We start from the raw sequence: 6,955 nt of genomic DNA, 5'->3' as shown, positions 1-6,955 counted from the left end.
CTGAAGATTTTTTAACTGACGAGGATCTTTTGTGATACTCCAATCCAGATATTTCGTCCTAGTTCTTTTTCTTTAGTTTAAAAGTGATGTGTGGCGCCTACCCTGTTGTGGAGTCTTTAAGCCCACAATCATTTTAAGTGTGTGTGTGTGTGTGTGTGTGTGTGTGTACATATGTATACACATATGCATGTTTATGGGTCGTTGTAACAAACGTGGATTTTTAGGATTGACTTTGTGCCCCGGGCAGTGGTGTGTAGGAAGAGTGCAGGGGCAGGAGGTGAAGACACCTTGATCCCTCAGAACAAGTCCCTTTGCTGTGCTGGGTCTCAGTTTTCTCACTTGTAAAACAAGCCAGCTACGGTGGTAATGTCTATAATCTCAGCAGTTTAAGAGGCTCAGACAGGAGGATTGCAAGTTTGAGGCCAGCCTCAGCAATTTAGTGAGGCCCTAAGCAATTGAAAGTGAGGCTCTGTCTCCAAATGAAAAATAAGAAGGTCTGGGGATATGGCTCAGTGGTAAGGAGCCTCTGGGTTCAATCTCCGGTTCCAAAAAAAAAAAAGAGGGAGTTTGACAGCTGGAAGGTACAAATTCAAATGCCAACAGGTACCAGGTGGAAATCCTGCAGCAGGAGGGAAGGGTGGCTCAGGCTTGGCACTTCTCTTCTCGATAACCTGTGGGAATGTGGGTCCAGTGTTGGCGGATTTCAAGGACAACAAAAAATAATAATTAAAAAATCTTGGGGCTGGGGTTGTGGCTCAGAGGTGGAGTCTTTGTCTCGAATGCGTGAGGCACTGGGTTCCATCCTCAGCACCACATAAAAATAAAATAGATATTGTGTCCACTATAACTAAAAAAAATAAATATTTTTTTAAAACTCTGACTTTTCATTTGTAATTTATCCCTTTATAAATTTGGAAACTAATGGTACTTTTTTTTTTTTTTTTTTTTTTCCTGCATGAGGCCAGGGTCCCCCGAAGCCAGGCTGGGCGGTGACCGCTAGGCTGATAGATGTCCCAGGCTCCATTAGAACACCGTTCCAGCCCTTTCAATGCACAATGTGTTTGGCGTCGTCATAACCGTGTCGCTTGTTTTATTCTCTCAATAAATATTTGAGTATCCATTCTGAGCTGGAAACCATGGTTAATACGAAGAATAACGAGATGAGGTTTCTGCCTTCGGGGGGCCAGTGGGAGAGGCCTGTGATGAATAATAAGGCTGCCTGGGTAATTAGACTCGCAGAAAAGTCTAAGGGAGGGCAGATCCGGCGGCTCGGCGAGACCCAGGCCTTCTGAGGTTAGGGTTTTCATCTGCAAAATGGGGATGACAGCACCTCCCCATTAAGGCCGCGTGAAGGTTGGAACGCTCATTCACAAAGCACTAGGAGACGTCTTGCCTGGTGCACAGTGGATTCTGGTCAGAGTCTGTTTGGGCTGCTATTTAAAAAAAAATAGACTGGAAACTTTAAAAACATGAAAGCTATTTTAAGAACCTGGAACAAAACAGACTGGGTGACTTACAGGATTTTATTTATTTATTTATTTATTTTTGGTATCAGGGATTGAACCCACGTCACTCTACCACTGAGCCACACCCCCAGCCCTTTTTAGATTCATTTATTTATTTTAAGACAAGCACTCACTAAGTTGCTTAGGGCCTCACTAAGTTGCTGAAGCTGGCCTCAAACTTTCGAATCCTCCTGCTTCAACCTCCTGAGCTGCTGGAATTACAGGCATGCACCTGACCCTAACCCTAACCCTAACCCTAACCCCTAAAACCCTAACCCTAACTGCGCCGGGTTAACAACAGGATTTTTTTTTTAGAATGACGCTGGAGCTGGAACCCGGGGCCTTGTGCATACCAGGCAAGTGCTCTACCACCGAGATACACCCTCAGCCCAACCACAGGACTTTCCTTCTCACAGTTGTGGAAGTTGGGATGTCAAAGATCAAAGTGCTCAGCAGATTTATAATCCGCAACCCGGCCTTCTTCTGGTGTCCTCTCATAGTAAGGGGACCAGGCAGCTCCTTTGGGGTCTCTTTCTCTCTCTCTTTTTAAAATATCTTTTAGTTTTGGATGGACACAATGTCTTTATGTTACTTATTTAATTTTCTGGGGTGCTGAGGATCGAACCCACGGCCTCACACATGCTCCACCAGTGAGCCCCTCTGGGGTCTCTTCATAAGGGAACCCATCCTGTTCGTGAGAGATCCACCCTCAAGACCTACTCACCTCCCAGAGGTCTCACCTCCTAAAACCATCCCATTGGGGTTAGAGCTCGTTTATTCCCTTAAGAAATAATTGAGTATCCATTCTGAGCTGGAAACCATATTTGACTGGAACAATAACGAGACGGGGTTTCCAATCTCATTCCCACTGGCTCACCTGAAAGCAGGTGAATTGGGTGCGGGGGGGTGGGGGGGGACGTGTGCAGATCCTAGCTGGGTCCCTAAGTGCTGTCTAGCAAGGCTATTTTTATTATGACATCATGAACTCTCTGGAGTCAGGTCAGGTCTGATGAATGCAGTGGTGGTTGCTGACTTGTAAGTAGCAGGTTGTGTTCCCAAAGTGTGTACCTTGGAGCTTAATTTCCCACAGAGATGGTTATCAATTGGTGACTTCCCCCAAGCAAATCTAGAAGTGCCTATTTAAGCTAGAGAGTGGCCTAAATATTGCACAATTGTGAGTTAAAAAAAAAAAAAAAAAAAAAAAAAAAAAAAACTCTGAAAACAGGTTTGGCCCCATCAAATACAGTAGAAGCAGCAACGGCTCTTTTTTTTTTTTTTTTTTTTAACAAATGATCATAAAAGGCTTTCTGCTCTCTGTGAATGGCCCTCGAGACTCCAAGGCGGGATTAATTAGAACACCAAAAACCCGAGTTCACACTTGAAGATCGTGAAGCGGGCTTCTGGAGATGTTGAAGGGCCTTTAGCACAGACGATGCTCAGTTTTTAAAATTTTCTTCAATTGCACTTAGAATGTATAACTTCCCTTTTTCCTCGAGTCAATTATCTCTAACACGGTTTTCACCATGGCCCTTCAAGCACCATCTGTTAGGTACTTGAAATCTTTCAAATTTGCATCTTGAGGCCACATCCTTACATACCCGGCTCCCGGCCCCACATCCACCCTTGGGCATCTCGGGCACCTCTCAGATTTAACAGGGTCACAACGGAGCTCTGGACCCCCGTGTGCCTCCTCCCTCCACTCCCCTACCTCGATAAATGGCACTGACCTACGGGGACTCTTCACGCCCAAACCTGTAAAATAGCTGTATTTTTTCTTGTTTCCATCCCATTCCGCATTCAACCCCTCGAGTAGCCCTGGGTACTTGCCACTGCCTTGTACGTGACAAGTGATCACATCCTGCCGTCTGCACCGTATGATGTCGACCTAAGCCACCATCCTCTCCGTCCCACCTGATTCCTACCTGAGTTCTCTGCCTCGCCCACTTCTGTCCTTACACAGCAGCAGGGGTGAGGGTTTGGGGGGGTTTTATTTTTGTTGTTGTTGAACTCAGGGTCACTCGACCACTGAGCCCCATCCCCAGCCCATTTTTGCATTTTATTTAGAGACAGGGTCTCCCTGAGTTGCTTAGCACCTCCCTTTGCTGAGGCTGGCTTTGAACCTGAGATCCTCCTGCCTCAGCCTCCTGAGCCCCTGAGATGACGGCGTGCGCACACCGAGCCGGGCTAAGGGTAGCGTTTTGAAGGCATGAATGACATGTCCTCCTTGCTCAAAATGGAAAGGGCTCCTCTGCAGGTGGGGAAACCCAGCCTTGTTACCAGGCCTCACGAAGCTCTGTGTGCTCCGGTGCCAAAGCGTCTTCCCTGAGACCAGCCTCACCTCCGCCCTGGGAATGAGCCAGTCCTGTTGCAACTCAGGGCTTGCACTTGTTCATCTCCCTGCCAGGAGGCTCATCCTGACACCCAGCTTCTCATCATTTACATCTCACACCTACTGGCTCTTCCTCAGAAGAGGTTAGGTGCATGCCTGTATGTGGCCGAGACTTCTAGGTGTCCCCCCTGTGTCCAGTCTTCCCCTTCTCCTAGAATTAAAATCTGATTTCAGTGCATCCTTCATCACTAACCTCCCTTTGCTGATGGTGGCCACATGGCTAAATTCCAGTTAATAACAATATAAGCAGACATGTAAGCTAGAAATTTCAGGAGCCATTTTTGTTGTTGTTGTTGTTGTTGTTACTAGGGATTGAGCTCAGCGGTGTTTAACCACAGAGCCACATTGCCAACTCTTTATTTTTTGAGACACGGTCCCACTAAGTTACCGAGGCTTGTCGGGAGCCATTCTCACACGTGACTGGGTGACTCCCGGTTAGGGTCTGAGGCGCTCTGGCTGTGTCGGAGCTTTCCCGGCCCTCTCCTGATGAGAGAACCTGTCCGTGTGGGGGTGTGACTGACCACTGACCCCGGAGGCCCAATCACTGACCCTGACCTTGGAGTGCGGCCCCCCTTCAACCTTCATTGGATGGAATTCTCCCCTGAATTTCTTGCTCCCTAATAAAAGGCTACTCCCTGGCGTGCTCACTCTCTCTCTCTCTCTCCTGCTAGCCCTGAGTAATCCTTGCTGCCCTGCCGGGCGGTTAGAGGAGGGAACCAGAGAGGGGAGCCGTCTCGGACCTGGTCATAGAAAAAGGTAACTGAGTCTGTGTGTTTATTTCGATCTCACTAGCTAACTTTTATGCCAAGAACCTCATTAATGAAACCATTGCGCTGGACGCATGGTAGAGAGGCTGGCCTTGAATTTGTGATCCTCCTGTCTCAACCTCCTGAGCTGCTGGGATTACAGGCCTGTGCTACTGCATCCGGCTTTCAGGAGCCATTCTTAAAAGACCATTAAAACATACATAGCGTTTGTCTTCTTTTTTAAAAATATTTATTTATTTATTTATTTATTTTTAAAGAGAGAGAGAGAGAGAGAGAGAGAGAGAGAGAGAAGAGAGAATTTTAATGTTTATTTTTTAGTTTTCGGCGGACACATCTTTGTTTGTATGTGGTGCTGAGGATTGAACCCGGGCCGCACGCATGCCAGGCGAGCGCACTACCGCTTGAGCCACATCCCCAGCCCCCCTTAGTTTTTCTTTTCTTTTTTTCAGAGACAGATTTATTTAGGAAAGCAAACACACATTCAAGGGAGGATGTGGGCTCTATCAGGGAAGATTTCTTCTGGAGTAAAAAAATATACAGTCAAGGGAGAGGGCAAGCCATCTTGAGCGTGAGAAGCTTTCAGGGTAAAGCAAGGAATATGCATTCAAGGGAGAATGAGAGCTAGCCTACCTTGTGTCTTTGTTATCTTTTATTCATTCTGCTGACTTGTGCCTGATGTGATGGCTGGATCTGGAATAATCATCTAGCATCATGAGGTAACTCTGGAAATGGAGATGTGCTTCACAAGCAAAAAAAAAAAAAAAAAAATAGAAAGAGCTCAGGTTACTAAGGACTTCATAGAGCCAAATGCCATTCTAACCCCAATCCATTTGCTCTCTGAATATTACTTGAGCAAGAAACAAACTTTCTATCTTGTTTATACCGCTGTTATTTTGGATCCAATTACCCTTTTGATTCCTATTAATAAACTCTTCAGGCTGGGGCAGCCCTCTTTGGTATTTATTTGTATTTGTTTTTTTCTTCGGAGCATGTGGAGACAAAATTGCTGTACAGGTTTATTTATATCTTTCTGTAGGTCTTTATTTACCCTCCTCCCTCTCAAAGGCAACGTCCCCAGGGCCGGGTATTATGTGTTTTGTTCACTGCTGTGTCTCTATCCCTGGAAGAGTGTCTTCCACATACTGGGTGCTGATAAAGACTTGTGGCATGAGTTGGTGAATGAATACCTACTATGTTTTTTGTTTTTTTTTTCTAAGACAGGCTCTTCTGTGTCACCCAAGCTGATGTTTAACTCCTGGGATCAACTGATCCTCCTACTTCAACCTCCTGAGTAGTTGGGACTACAGATGGGCCACCACACCTGGCTTGGGAATACTCTTGATTGTTCCCGTGGGGAGGTGCTACTGACACCCGAGGGATGCAGGATCCGAGGATGCTTCTGGAACAGGAGCATCCTGCACAGGACAGCTCCTCAACGCAGAGCTATCCGGCCCCCAATGCCAATAAGGCCAGACTGAGAAGCCCACCCCTAGTCCATTCGATTTCCCAGAGAGGAAGCTGTTTGAGCTGCACCCGCGTAGAGGTCATGGAGCGCAGGAGATGATGTCTTGTGGCCTCTTTGGTCTTAAGGGTGAGAGTGTGGAGTTTCATCCCAGGTAAAGGTCAGCTGGGTGGTCAGATCCTGCAAAACATACCATGGAGAGGCCAATCCCAGCCATCGCCCGTATTTTCTTGTCACAGGGCCCATGTTCTGAGGACAAGGTGGATTCAGAAGAGGTAAGATCATGGGCGGGCGGTGTGCCTCCGTGGTGGAGGGCTTGCTCAGCCTGTGCAGGGTGCTGGTTCCCACCCCCAGCACCGCAGAAAAACACACACACACACAGAGTCACATCCCAGACTCTAGAAACTGGCTAAGGAACTCTTTAAATGGCATTGTCCTTACTATAGAGACCTCCAGTGTGGATTTTCACTTTGCCATTTTCTTCTGGAAAGTTGAGAGTCTCTACTGCCGACTGCCAAGATAGATCTCCCCTCTGTTTCCGTAGAGGTGACAGGAGTACCTCTACATCCATGGAGCTCTGGGAAAAAGCAATTTTCTCCTACAGGTCCACAAATAATAGATGAGGAAAGTCCAAGGGACTGGAGATAATAGAGGTGATAATTTCTGAGCCACTTTTATGTTTTAACTATCTATTTTTATTTAAAAAAATGTATCAGCTTTCCCATTTCTTAGACACCGATGTGTTCAGTGACCTTGGTGCAGGTACTGAATCACCCTGACCCTTACTTTTCTCATCTTCTAATGCAAGGGGTTGGGCCAGGCCACAGGTGAG

Source organism: Callospermophilus lateralis, chromosome 19 (assembly GCF_048772815.1).
Source record: "Callospermophilus lateralis isolate mCalLat2 chromosome 19, mCalLat2.hap1, whole genome shotgun sequence".
Lineage (NCBI taxonomy): Eukaryota > Metazoa > Chordata > Mammalia > Rodentia > Sciuridae > Callospermophilus > Callospermophilus lateralis.
This window is presented reverse-complemented; position numbering follows the sequence as displayed.